Source organism: Pelodiscus sinensis, chromosome 3 (assembly GCF_049634645.1).
Source record: "Pelodiscus sinensis isolate JC-2024 chromosome 3, ASM4963464v1, whole genome shotgun sequence".
Classification (NCBI taxonomy): domain Eukaryota; kingdom Metazoa; phylum Chordata; order Testudines; family Trionychidae; genus Pelodiscus; species Pelodiscus sinensis.
The window spans coordinates 107,793,293-107,807,789 of record NC_134713.1 but is presented as its reverse complement, the minus strand read 5'-3'; the positions used below and the strand labels follow the sequence as shown (position 1 = coordinate 107,807,789).

Here is a 14,497-nt window from a genome sequence, read left to right as displayed (position 1 = left end):
GTCAAAACTGCTTGGTAGTTTCCTTGACAGAGCCTAGGATTTATCCATGAGGTAAGAAAACAAAACCTTCATTATACATGATTTCTCTACATTTTCATCAAAATACCACGTTATTTTAATACTTGGTTCATGGTGCTTAAAACATTTCTCTCTTGAGTGCCCACTGATTTTGCACTTAATTATCTTTCTCTCTTGCATTTCTAAAGGCACCTCCTTGCAAAATAAGGAACACTGTATCCTTAATGTTGCTATATTTTAAAAGAGAAAACTCAAAGAAAATTAAGTATTAAAAAAACCAAAACAGCCCAGTGCTATGCCAACTTTCACTTCAGAAGGTAATATGTGCAAGTCCCCTGTCACCTTAAAAAAAAAAGTTTCTCTAAGCTAAAAATAGTTTTTATGAAAATGAAGGAATAATAAGGAATGCATTGTTGACAGGAAGACTGTCCAAGAAAATGAGGTGCTAACAAAATAATAAAAATATATTTATTGGTGTCATTAATCCCCAGGTTCTTCAAAAGTTATATATAGAGGAATCACTGCAAACGCCACTGACATGCAGCTATGTCTGGCGCAGAGCACAGCAGCTGTTTAACAGTGCATAGCAGCATGACACAACAGTTTAGGACAAGAAATGAATCCAGGTGAAATGTATTTAATTAAAACTGCAAAGAGAATTTGAGCTGGCACAGTCTAATAATCCAAATTGTACATTGGCCAGGATACTGATATTAAAACTCTTACTCTTGTGTAAAGTGCCATGAGATTTTAAGTGACCATGAGCAGTCAGGATCTCTGTTTTCCTTCTCTTCCAAAAATGGGATATAAAGGCAGGGAAGCAGTATCTATATTAAAAAGAGCCCTTTACACAAAGCCAGAAATCGTCAACAGCAATAGAAATAGAATGATTTATTGGCAGGATAGGGATATTGCCTGGCAGTGATCATAGATAAACACACAGGCAGTAGAGCTGAGTTCTGTAGTATTCTTGGAAGGGGTAAGGGAGTTGCTTAATCTACTATATACTGGAGAGAGTAGTCTGTCTGCGTGTCTGTCTATTCAAGAACTCCTAAATGGTGAGAGCTAGGACCACCAAATTCAGCATGCAGCTTTCCTCTTATCATAACTTAAGGTAAAGTAAGGGTTTGGTTGTGCCAGGAAAATGGGATGCATCTGGAATGGGATTGCTTCTCATAAAACCATACAGAAAAGAGACAAAATTACCCCCTCCCCGACCACGTGGGTCTGCTCCAACCCCAAGCCTCACACCCCTCAGCACCCTTTATGGAGGGCAGGAGGGGATGAAACTGCCCCCCCCCCCACACACACACACACATACAATTTATATAGGGATTTTGTTAGCTGTTCCCCTTCATCAGGGAGTGAGGGGAAAGTGCACAGTTTGCTGCATTCCTCACTCTGGCTGGGAAGCTCAGGGAGCAGATGAACCTGGCCCTGCCTCAGCTAGGAGACATACACCCCTCCCTGGTCCAGAAAGACCACGAATGCTTATAGACCAGAGTGCTCAGGAGCCTAATGGTAGGAAGGCCAGCAGCCCGGACAGGGGCAGCAGGACCGGAGCCCCACAAAAATGCTGGGGTCAGGCCAGAGAACCGCAGCAGCCCATGGCAGCACAGGGATGGAGAATCCCGACAGCCTGCAGCAGTGTGGAGCTGGGGAAATCTGGCTGCCTGTGGCAGCACAGGGCCAGGGAACTGTGGCAGCGTGAAGCCAAGGGCTAGAGAATCCCAGCCACCAGCAGCGACCTGAGGCTGGGGCCAGCAAACCCTGGCAGCCAGCGGCAGCATGAAGCTGAGGAAACCTAGCCACGCCCAGCAGAATGAGGCCAAGGAATTGTGATAACACAGGGCTGGGGGGTGGAAAACCCCAGATGCCCGTGACAGGCCAGGGCTGGGGGACTGGTGGCAGCAGGGCAGACAGCTTGGCTGGGGGCGGGGGCGAGAATAGGGGGGGCCAGAGGCAGAGGGCCGGCTGGCCCAGGGCCATTGACAGGGACAACTCCCTTGGTCTGGAAAAGTGTCTTGTTCAAGACTGGTCAGGTCCCACAGTTGCCAGAGCAGGGTGGTCCAACCTGTAGTTATAATAATATAACAAATAATTACATCAGAAACAGATTGCTGTACATAGAGATTAGCCCAAAATCTGAACTCCAACATCACAAATTCATGGTTTATATAAAATGGGACCTGACTGTAAGACATCCTGGTGTTTTGCAAAACAAAATCCCTACTCCCTACTTTGCAAAACCAAATCCAGTTTTGCCCACCTCACTCAAAAGTACAAATCTGACAAACCACAATCACCCTGCAACCCACACAAGCTTTCAGAGAGTGATCAAAATAAACACATATGCAAGCCACCACTGATATTGGATTTGAAAAATTAAAATACAACTAATAAAGGTTTTCAAAATTGCCTCCATTTGTGTTCTTATGTCTAGCTGCCCTTCTGGAAGGGCTTATTACATATGGGTTGATGATTCAGATAGAGAATAAGACAGCACAGAAACTATCCTTATAAACCTGGCCATGAAATTTGATCTGTTTTGTCAGAGAACTGGAGGACAGTTTGGTAAAAGACCATGCAGAACTACAAAGATCCCAAACCACCACCATTATGTGACTATCCCATGTAATTTAATAGGAATCTACATCACACAAAGAATTACAGTTGCCACCTGAACTGTTTTGACCAGCCTGGAGGGTTTTTTTCTAGTGCTTTGCTGGTTACTGGTCCCAAAATATAATTATTTAGGTTATTTGTGCAGTCATGTCAAAGCTGGACAGACATCACAGCTGACCATCTGGAGCCTGCATGTGCGGACACCAGCCAATGGGGAATTGGAGCTTAAGTCCTGTCCCCAAAACCCTAATTTTGTATAATTTTCTGAAACCTGAGGCCCTCTGCGTGGTTCTTCTCAATTCTGAGACCTGGTCCTGCCTTTCCTGGGAAATAGCCCTCCTCCCTTTCCCCACAGGCTGGCCCCACCTTTCCTAGAACCAGGAGCAGCCCACACTCCAGCCAATGTTAGTGCCTCAGAGGTGGCAACCCTAATAAGATTCCAATATTGTCATTCTGGTGCATGTTTAGATTGTCTGTACAGTCAGTGTCAACAACTACAGGCATCGGTTTTTTTCAACTACCATCTCCAGATACTGTCAGGACCTCAAGCCTGTAAAGGTATGTCTACACTACAAAGTTAATTCGAAATAACAGCCGTTAGTTCGAATTAACTTTGATAGGCTCTACACAGGCAAACCACTAGTTCGAACTAGCGGAGCGCTTAATTCGATCTAGGTAAACCTCATTCTACGAGGACTAACGCCTAGTTCGAATTAAGTAGTTCGAATTAAGGGCTGTGTAGCCACTTAATTCGAACTAGTGGGAGGCTATCCCTCCCCAGCATACCCTGGTGGCCACTCTGAGCACCACCAGGGAAACTCTTCTGCCCCCCTCCTGGTCCCGGAGCCCTTAAAGGGGCACGGGCTGGCTACGGTGCCCGTGCCAGCTGCAAGCCTGCCAGCACCCAGCTAGCAGACCCTGGACCTGGCACGGCACGAGCCAGCCACCCGCTGCCACCTAGCCCTCCGCCTCTTCCCGGGACCAGGCTGGCAGCTCCCAGGAGCCTACCCGGGGCTGCAAGAGGCGGGCGCCCACCTGGTCTAGTACGGAGATCGTGGACCTCATCCACGACCTCCGCGTTAGGCACAGGAAAGTGGCCGTCTAGGGCAGGATCGCTGCCAGCCTGGCCACCCAGAAGCAGGTTTGCATGAAAATCAAGGTGGTCCAGTGAGACCCCCAACCCTGACTCCTGAGCTTAGAATGGCCGTACTGGGTCAGACCAAAGGTCCATCTAGCCCAGTAGCCTGTCTGCCGACAGCGGCCAACACCAGCTACCCCAGAGACTTCCTCGATAGAAGGCAGCAATTGATCCTTCAAGCACGGCAGGCAGAGGAGCCAGTGAGGGCAGTACGTGACCAAGAAGAGAACTGGCAGCATGTAACTTCTAGAAGGGGAAAAAGGCCAGCACGGGATTCCCCCGATGCTATAGAGGTAAGCAATCGCTTTCAAGCTCTCTCCACAGGCTCTGCAGTGCTGGAAGCTCTGGAAGGGACCTCACAAGGTAGAAACCAGAAGGGAGCACCATCTACTGAAAGGCATGGGATGCGTAGTCCTAGGATGGGGGTTCCACGGCCACCACCCCCAAAAGGAAACAACGGGTGGTGGTGGTCGGGGACTCCCTCCTAAGAGGGACTGAGCCATCCCTCTGCCATCCAGACCTGGAATCTCGAGAGGTGTGCTGCTTACCGGGAGCTCGCATTCGGGATGTCACTGAGAGGCTTACCAAGCTGATCAAACCTTCAGATCGCTACCCCTTCCTGCTTCTCCATGTAGGAACTAATGATACGGCCAAGAATGACCTTGAGCGGGTTGCTGCAGATTATGTAGCGCTGGGAAGAAGGATCCAAGAATTTGGAGCGTAAGTGGTGTTCTCGTCCATCCTCCCTGTTGAAGGGAAAGGACTGGGCAGGGATCGTCGAATTGAGGACGTAAATGCGTGGTTGCACAGGTGGTGTCACAGAGAGGGCTTTGGTTTCTTCGACCATGGGACTCTGTTCCGGGCGCAAGGATTGTTAGGAAGAGATGGGATCCACCTAACGAAGAGAGGAAGGAGCATCTTCGCGGGCAGGCTTGCAAACCTAGTGAGGAGGGCTTTAAACTAGGTTCGTCGGGGGACGGTGACCAAAACCCTGAGGGGAGTGGGAAAGTCAGATACCGGGAAGAAATGCATAGAGCAAGGCGCGAGAAAGGAGGTCCCCAGTTTCGAATGGAGAAGATCAACTGGTGACCTGAAGAGTTTGTACACTAATGCGAGAAGCCTAGGCAACAAACAGGAAGAACTGGAGGCCCTGGCCCAGACCAAGAAATATGATTTAATTGGGATAACAGAGACTTGGTGGGATGACTCGCATGACTGGAGCGCTGTCATGGAAGGGTATAGATTGTTCAGGAAGAATAGGCAGGGGAGAAAAGGAGGAGGAGTTGCACTATATGTAAGAGAGCACTATGATTGCTCTGAACTCCAGTATAAAGAGGGAGAAAAACTTGTTGAAAGTCTATGGGTCAGGTTTAAAGGAGCAAACAGCAGTGATGTTGTGGTTGGTGTCTGCTACAGGCCACCGAACCAGGTGGATGAGGTAGATGAGGCTTTCTTTGGACAAATGAGCAAAGCTTCCAGATCGCAGGCCCTGGTTCTCATGGGGGACTTTAATCACCCTGACATCTGTTGGGAAACCAATACGGCAGTACACAGGCAATCCAGGAAGTTTTTGGAGAATGTTGGGGATAACTTCTTGGTACAAGTGCTGAAGGATCCGACCAGGGGCCGGGCACAGCTTGACCTTCTCCTCACAAACAGGGAGGAACTAATAGGGGACGTAGAGGTGGGTGACAACCTGGGAAGCAGTGATCATGAGATGGTAGATTTCAGGATCCTGACCAAAGGAAGGAAAGAGAGTAGTAAAATACACACCTTGGACTTCAAAAAAGCAGATTTTGACTCCCTCAGAGATCTGATGGAAAGAATCCCCTGGGATGTTAACATGAAGGGGAAAGGAGTCCAGGACAGCTGGCAGTATTTTAAAGAAGCCTTATTGAAGGCACAGAAAGAAACCATCCCGACGCGTAGCAAGGGAGGCAAACCTGGTAGGAGATCGGATTGGCTTAAAGGGGAAATCCTTGGTGTATTTAAGCACAAAAAGGAAGCTTACAGAAAGTGGAAACTTGGACAAATGACTAGGGAGGAGTTTAAATGTATAGTTCGAGAATGCCGGGGGGTTATCAGGAATGCGAAAGCGCAAATGGAGTTGCGACTGGCTAAGGATGTGAAGGATAACAAGAAAGGTTTCTACAGGCATGTCAACAAGAAGAAGGTGATCAGAGAGGGTGTACAGTCCCTAACGGATGAAGGAGGTAACCTAGTGACAGATGATGTGGGGAAAGCTGAAGTACTCAATGCTTTCTTTGCCTCTGTATTCACGGACAAGGTCGGCTCCTGGACTTCTGTGCTAAGTGACGCAAGACGGGAAGAAGATGGACAGCCCTTGGTGGGTAAAGAACAGGTTAGGAACTATTTAGAAAAACTAAACGTACACAAATCCATGGGTCCAGACTTAATGCACCCGAGGGTACTGAGGGAAATGGCAAATGTCATTGAGGAGCCTTTGGCCATTATCTTTGAAAAGTCGTGGAGATCGGGTGAAATCCCGGATGATTGGAAAAAGGCAAATGTAGTGCCCATCTTCAAAAAAGGGAAGAAGGACGATCCAGGGAACTATAGGCCGGTCAGTCTTACCTCGGTTCCTGGAAAAATCATGGAAGGGATCCTAAAGGAATCCATTTTGAGACACTTGGATGAGAGGAAAGTGATCAGGAATAGTCAGCATGGATTCACAAAGGGCAAGTCGTGCTTGACCAATCTGACTAGCTTCTATGATGAGGTAACTGGCTCGGTGGACATGGGAAAGTCAGTGGATGTTATATACCTTGACTTTAGCAAGGCTTTTGATACGGTCTCCCACAATATTCTTGCCAGCAAGTTAAGGGAATGTGGATTGGATAAATGGACGGTAAGATGGATAGAAAGATGGCTAGAAGGCCGGGCCCAGCGGGTAGTGATCAACGGTTCGATGTCAGGATGGCGGTCGGTTTCTAGTGGAGTGCCCCAAGGTTCGGTTCTAGGACCGGTTTTGTTCAATATCTTTATTAATGACCTGGATGAGGGGATAGATTGCACCCTCAGCAAGTTTGCAGATGACACTAAGCTAGGGGGAGAGGTAGATACGCTTAAGGGCAGAGATAGGGTCCAGAATGACTTAGACAAATTGGAGGATTGGGCCACCAGAAATCTCATGAGATTCAACAAAGACAAGTGTAGAGTCCTGCACTTGGGACGGAAGAATCCCAAGCATAGTTACAAGCTGGGGACCAACCAGTTAAGTAGTAGTTCTGCAGAAAAGGACCTGGGGGTTACAGTGGATGAGAAGCTAGATATGAGTCAACAGTGTGCCCTTGTAGCCAAGAAGGCTAATGGCATATTAGGATGTATTAAGAGGAGCATTGCCAGAAGATCCAGAGAAGTCATTATTCCCCTTTATTCGGCTTTGGTGAGGCCACATCTGGAGTATTGTGTCCAGTTCTGGGCCCCCCACTACAAAAAGGATGTGGAAGCATTGGAGAGGGTCCAGCGGAGGGCAACCAAAATGATTAGGGGTCTGGAGCATATGACCTACGAGGAGAGGCTGAGGGACTTGGGTCTGTTTAGTCTGCAGAAGCGAAGAGTGAGGGGGGACTTGATAGCAGCCTTCAACTTCCTGAAGGGAGGTTCCAAAGAGGATGGAGAGAGGCTGTTCTCAGTAGTGACAGATGGCAGAACAAGGAGCAATGGTCTCAAGTTGTGGTGGGAGAGATCCAGATTGGATATTAGGAAAAACTATTTTACTAGGAGGGTAGTGAAGCATTGGAATGGGTTACCTAGGGAAGTAGTGGAGTCTCCATCCCTAAAGGTGTTTAAGTCTCGGCTTGACAAAGCCCTGGCCGGGTTGATTTAGATGGGATTGGTCCTGCCTAGAGCGGGGGGCTGGACTTGATGACCTTCTGAGGTCTCTTCCAGTTCTATGATTCTATGATAAGGGGATGGTTGGATGAAATAACATGATCTTGGTAACTAATTGACCATTCATTATCAGTTGGAAATAGGTCAATGGAGGGATGATAGGAGTTGCTATAGGGAACTTTCTGGGTGTCTGGCTGGTGAGTCTTCTAATCCGAACTAGCTGTACTCCTCGTGGAATGAGGAGTACAGCTAGTTCGGATTAGGAAGCCTAATCCGAACTAGCTACTCCGTGCCGCGTGTAGCCGCGCGGCACGGGGTTCGAACTGCCAGCATTTAAAAATGGCGCCGGCTGGCTTTATGCAAATGAAGCCCGGGAAATTCAAATCCCGGGCTTCATTTGCAATTGCGGTATGACTACATTACCCTCCTATTTCGAATTAGGAGGGTAGTGTAGACATACCCTCACAGAGTTTCTTCTTCAGGCGATCCTTCCACTTCTCAGGCAATGGTGAATCTCCAAAGTCAAACATTGCTAGATCTATAGTTGGAACTTGAGTTTCACACTGGGGTCTCACAATTGATTCGTGCTCAAAGAGGTTTGCTATCTTTTGCCCTCGATTCACACAATATCATGACTTGTTTCATTAGCAATCAGTGCAGTGATCTTGTCCTGTGGGCCATGCCAGTATCACCATTGTCGGTGATGACAATTCCTTCTAGGGCGGCCACTACGGCTCCGGTGCCTTCAGTCCTACCCACCATGGCACCCACGGCGACACCGATGGGGGCACCACCTCTGGGGCAGTTGGACTCTGTAGTTCCACACCCGCAACCAGCACCGACCTCAGCACTGCAGTCCACGTGCACTGTGTCGGTGCCACAGTCAGGCCCAAAGCCTGTCTTTCCGGCACCGGCACCAGTACGACCTCTTTGCACGCACGTGGGCAAGCCAGAATCCATGGCCAGGTTTGCCCTCCCTGATAGCAACAGGACACTCATCATTGGTGCCACCCAGGCCCGAGTCTGATTACTCTTCAGATTCAGATGTGGGCTCTTTCAGATCGGGGTCCTCGAGGGCTTCGTCACACCATAGATCCCTTTCCCGGCATCGGCGTGATAGTTCGCACGTGCAACAGACTTGGCCACCTCAGCCGCATTGGCCTTTTTGGATGCCATGGGCATACCATCAGTGGCAAGGGCCTGTGCCCCCCTCCGCAGTGTCTAGTGTCTCTGGGCACCGAGCACCCCCATCGGCATCGCTGTCATGACCCCCTCCCTTGGTTCAGAGGACTGCTACTATAGATGCCGCTAGAGACCTGCAGGCTTCAGTGCCAGAGCCACTTCTGCCCACGGCGGTGCCTGTCCAGTCAGCCCCTCAACCGGGCCCTACGCTAGATCCAGTGCCGATTCAGGAGTCATCTCCTGATGAGGCCTTAGCGGATCCCACACTGGCGATTCCTCCCCCCCCCCCCCACCCCCCCCTTTGTCGGAGCATCTCCTTATTTACTGGCCTAGTCTACCAAGTAATGAAACAAAGACCAAAAAAGAAAAAGCACATGAAACCAACATTTGAAACGTAAGGGTATGTCTGCACTGCAGTCAGGAGATAGGGTGACAGCACATATAGAGATACCTGAGCTTGTTTGCTCTACCTAGAATAAAACTAGTTCCAGAAACAATAGCAGTGAAGTGATGGCAGCACAGGTGACTATACAGGCTAACCCTACCCATTCAGGATCTTGGTTGCACACTCAAGGCCAGATCAGCAGATAGGCAAACCAGGGCCTAGGTCTACCATCTTTCTAATCACAAAAAAAGAACACTCCTGTCCCACCCCTTCTCCAAAGTCCTATCCCCACATATCGCTGCTCACTCTCCCACACTCTCACTTACTTGCTCATTGTCACCAGGGTGGAGCAGGAGGCATGGGAGGAGGTAAAGTCTCTGGCTATGGAAATTCGTGGAAGAGCCGGTTTGGCTTGGCCACCCCCCTTTCACAACTGGCCCAAACTTGGCTAGTGCCACAATCCCAAACACCAAGTTACAAAACCACTCACTCAAGTTTGTCCCAGCTACTACTTCCATCATAATAAAGGGGTGACTGTTGCAAACCTGAGCAAGACATGTTAAAATCAGCTGCATAGAATTGCTTTAGAAGGTAGGGACCCAGTTGAGTATGTTTGCATAGGCCCCAATCGTGGAGTAATCAGTGCTGTTGTTACCTGAACTAGCAAAATTAAAGCTAGCCCAGGTATGTCTGCACATGCTTCTATCATACCTCCTGCATGCACTGTAAGTATATTGTAAGAAATGACGAATGCAGTTAATTAGACTTAACTAAATTCAGCATATTGTATGATGGGAAAAAATAGTACTTTTGGATACCAAGTAATCAAAAGGCCACACCACTCATGTCATTATATATAGCAGGTGTAACACCACTTCATAAGCAAATTAAATTGCAAATGTATCCTGTACATTTAGCAAATATTTAATATCACATAGTCTGATTTAAAATCCTGCAGACAATACAGCAAGCTTTCCTCTCCTCCTTAAACTAGCTAGTTGAGTGCTAACAAATAGCTAACAGAGATAATGATGTCTTAGTAGGTGTTAATTTTACCCCAAACAATAAGAATTATTACAATTTACAGCTTTAAAAACTGACCAAGGAGGATTGGATGCACCAGGATTGAAGTTGAGTGTGAACTTCCATCTGGAAAGAAGCCCTGTATGAACTCCTATCACGTTTTGCCAAGGGCGTTGTCACCGCAAAAGAAGCCAGACTGAAAGAATTCAGTCAAAAGAGATAGTCAAGTTCAGTACATATTTGTAAACTTTACCTCTCTATTACTAATAAACGACAATATAAGGCCCTGATTCAGACATAAATTTAAATATATAGTTCACTTTAAGTAGGTACTTACATCTCATTGAAATCAATGTGTCTTGGCAGAATCAAAACCCAGATTATTAAGGCAGAAAAACATGGGAAATTTAAATAGCTTTCCCAAAGGAAATTTTAGTGTAAACTATTCTGTATCCTTTTTCTATTTAAAATTGATATTAATGTATTGCTATCTGTTAATGCTTATGTGAAGCAAGTTAAACAAGCCTCCTGTATTTTCATGCTTTGGTGTTTCCATTTGAAGTGAAGATAGATTTACTTTGATTTTACTTGTCACTAGTTTTGCTGCTTGTTTATTTATACCTGCCAAACTGTTGCACATTTGTCTCCCCATTTCACATGCCCAATGGGTTGTCCTGTAGAGAACAAAATTATAGCATAATGTATTTCTTTTGCTTTATCATGTCCCTCTAGCCAGTAATGGCCACTCTGAGAAGTGCTTCCTCTATTCCTTTCCTAGCTCTCAGTGTTTCTTCTGCTAGCTCCTGCAGTCCTTGTTTCATGCATGTTCCTTGCTGCAATAAGCGATTATATTCAAATACGGTACCATGGCAGCATGCATGAAGTGTGTGTGTAGGTTGATTGTCTTGCCCCACTTTTTCTGCTCACCCTCTGCCTATAAAGGACCAATCTCAACCACAATCCTTTCTCCCCCTGTATATCTTTATATTCTCTCTGGTCCCCCGTCTCTTTCCTCTCCCCACCATCTTGACTGTCTTCTGAGAATGGTGCATGTTACTGTTCAGAGACAGCTGGACACCTATTCCTTTCTATGAGCTGCCTCTGTTCGCAGCCCTGGGTGGCACAGCAGGGCTGAGGGACTCAGTAGCAATGGGAAGGGATAGGCAAGAGAAACTGGTTGCCTCAGCAGAAGCCCAGAAGTACTCTCTAGTAGCCAGGAGGAGGAGCTGAAGGAACACTTTGCTCATTATCTGCTGCACTGCTTATGAGTGACATCTCGGCTGGCTGGAGTGAGACAGTATCAGCATAGATACCTGTGATGTTCATTCCACATGAGTGGCATTTTTCAAGTTTAAGTGAGGTGAAACCAAGAACAGAGGACAGAACATGAGGGAAAGGAAAATATTTTAGAGTTCATGCACACGTCACCTGATCCTACTCCCACTGAATTTATGGTATGGTCTAATCTCACAGCTGCAATTTTTTTTTTTTGTCTGTTTGTTTTCTAATGAAATTTTAAGTAACAGTGGAGGAGAATGGATAAGTAGCAAAGAAATTAAAATAGCAGAAAACAAGGAAGCAAGACATAAATGATAACAGATCCTCCAATTACTTACCTTTTATTTGTGATTTGTATACTGCATTATATTGCTGTTTCATGGGGAAATTGCCATATTTCTTTTAATTTGGGGGCAGGCAAGAAAGTGCTGAGATTCCACTGGGCTGAATAAGTAGAGCCATAATATTGTATAGCTGCTAATGGGACTTGTCTCGCTATTCTGGGCATGTTAATGTTAGGCCCCTGCTATGGTAAGAGCTGACACCTCCTAGAACAGGGCTACTCAACTTTGGAAGCCCCGGGGGCCACATGCTGAGGGCCACAACTTAAGTGTGGCTGTATATACATGCAAATATATATGCAAATATATGCAAATAGCTCCTTTCACACTGATGAGCATGAATACAAAGATTAAGGTAATACTACACAATGCACAGGCCCCATTTGAGTCAGTTCTGCTGATATTAATAAAATGCAATATTTACCTGATTTCCACCCATATGACAGCACTTTTAATGAGCAATGACAGTCCAGGAATTTAACTGCTAAAACACATATCAACAGAAGACCATTATATTGACTACTTTTTTGTTTTGGCTCCCATCCATTGGCCACGTATTGAGCCCCACGTAAACCCAAACTGTGCCAGACAGCACAAACAAATGGGCTTCAGGCCGCATGTGGCCTGCAGGCTGCGTGTTGAGTAGCCCTGTCCTACAAAATGCAGATCATCCTCAGTTCCTATGGAAGTCAGTGGGAGTTAAGGGCACTGAACACCAGGGAGGAATTGCTCAGGATCTTGAAGGAACAGTTTGATTTGGTTAAATACAATTAGAAATATATTTTAAAATTTTATGAACAGACATAGTTGCTTAAATGGCAAAAACTGAATACATTCCCCTTCCCAGCCTGTTCAACTTTGACACAAAGGTGTTACAATAAATTACAATTGTTCCTGACTTCGCACTCAAAATATTAGTAACTTTGCTTCCTGATGTTCACTCAAATAGTCTGTTTTGATTTTGTTTTCATTTCTGAATATCATGCACTAGCACGTGGCTGTTGTATTTGGGTTCTCAACACCACAGAGTGGAATATTTAAATAGAACAGATATCTGAATACATTGCTATCTTTCATCACATATATTGAAATGAAGGGCTGGATTAAAAAGGCAATGTTCCTCACCTATTTTTTTCCTTATTCTAAAACCTTCCATTTGTGTATGATGTCTGCTTTGTAGCTTTTGACAAGAACTCTAGTTGATCCCTTTTTCTTTACTATCTTGATGTTTCCATTTAGATTTATAAAATTTTGGGTTTATTGTTTTGGATCTTAATAAAACACCATATAAAACAACCTCTTTTCATTTAAATTTAAACAATGAGAAAATTCTATTCATATTAAGTCTGAGAATTTTCATCTTAAAAAAGAAAAAAAAATCCAAAAATTATGAGACAAACAGCCAGTTAAACAGAACTAAAATGTACAGAGACACGTTTTCTGCAGTACAGTATAGAAAAAATACTAAGAGATATGTTCATGCTTCTTATCTCTTTTCTTCTGTGAAACTGGTTCATTACATTTACTTGAGAGATGCCTTATGATTAAGTATATATCACAGCTATGCAAAAATAAATACATAAATAAAGTAACAGAAGCTCTCATGGAGGCCTTTTACCTAAAAGGGCTGCAACATGGGATGGGGCCTGATATAAAGCCCACTGAAGTCAATAAAAAGATGCCAGTTAACTTCAGTGGGTGTTGGATCAGGCTCTCACTACCAAGTTTACCTTCAAATTCTATGCAAAACCTGAAACTAATTTTCAAAATGAAAATAGTCCTTCAAAGATTATCTGTAAACTTCAAAAAGTGTGTTGAAATAATAAAGTAGTCACAGCAAAATGCTATATACATATGTGCCATGCGGGAAAACAAATATGTATCATCTCAGAAAAAAAAGTTCACAATGTGAAAAGAAGGCTCAAAATAATTAAGAGATAGTCTTTGCTTATTAAGCTGTTAATTTTGTGCCAGAAATCCTATTAAAGGAAAAGCTGGTACTCAGATAAAGACCCTCTGTTTGAGAACGGGTTAAAGAATGTACCCATAATTGAAAAGAAAGAGAAAAATATTGTTATATTTACTATTTAAATATCATATCCTGTAAATAGATTTCAGCATCTATTAGGATCAAAATGTAATATTTACATTCATTAAAGGGTACAATGTAGCCTTTGTGATTCATGAAAGTAATAAATTCATCACCCACGAAAGATGCTGTATTCCTTCTCTTTATAGATATCTACAGTATTGTGTCTTTGAAATGAATTTATTGAACCTTTTAATTATTCAGTTTAATGCAACTGGTTGAGACAGGCTCAAGAGAGCTAATAATTTCATTTATAACTGTTCTCCTAGCTGATCAGTTTTGGCTGAAAGACTCATGTGACTATGTCTGGAGCTTGAGCACAGGGTAATTTTTAGGCTATGGCAGATTTAATGCTAAATAATACTGAATAAGAGATTTTCACTGTACACTTATTCCATACTTAATGACAACATTTGGAATGCATTCCCTTGTTTTTTGCTGCTTTTTGCTGGACACGGAAAACAAAGAGACAGTAAATAAAATTGACGTTAGAAAAAGAGTTACAATAATACTTGTAAGCATTCCCATGGGCACCATGAGGTGTGCGCAGCAATGTTTTGAGT

At 45.0% G+C, this 14,497-nt stretch overlaps 1 protein-coding gene across 4 annotated transcripts in view; it reads right to left on the bottom strand.

Annotated features, from left to right (window-relative positions):
* Positions 1–14,497, bottom strand: part of ESR1 (estrogen receptor 1) — a 297,806-nt gene that overhangs the window by 251,807 nt on the left and 31,502 nt on the right. The window contains exon 2 of one of the 4 annotated variants that reach the window (XM_025180638.2): positions 10,305–10,422. The exons of the other annotated variants lie outside the window; for them this stretch is intronic. The gene's annotated coding sequence lies outside the window, so the exon portion shown is untranslated. The remainder of the gene's footprint in view (positions 1–10,304; positions 10,423–14,497) is intronic. 4 annotated transcript variants of the gene reach the window in all.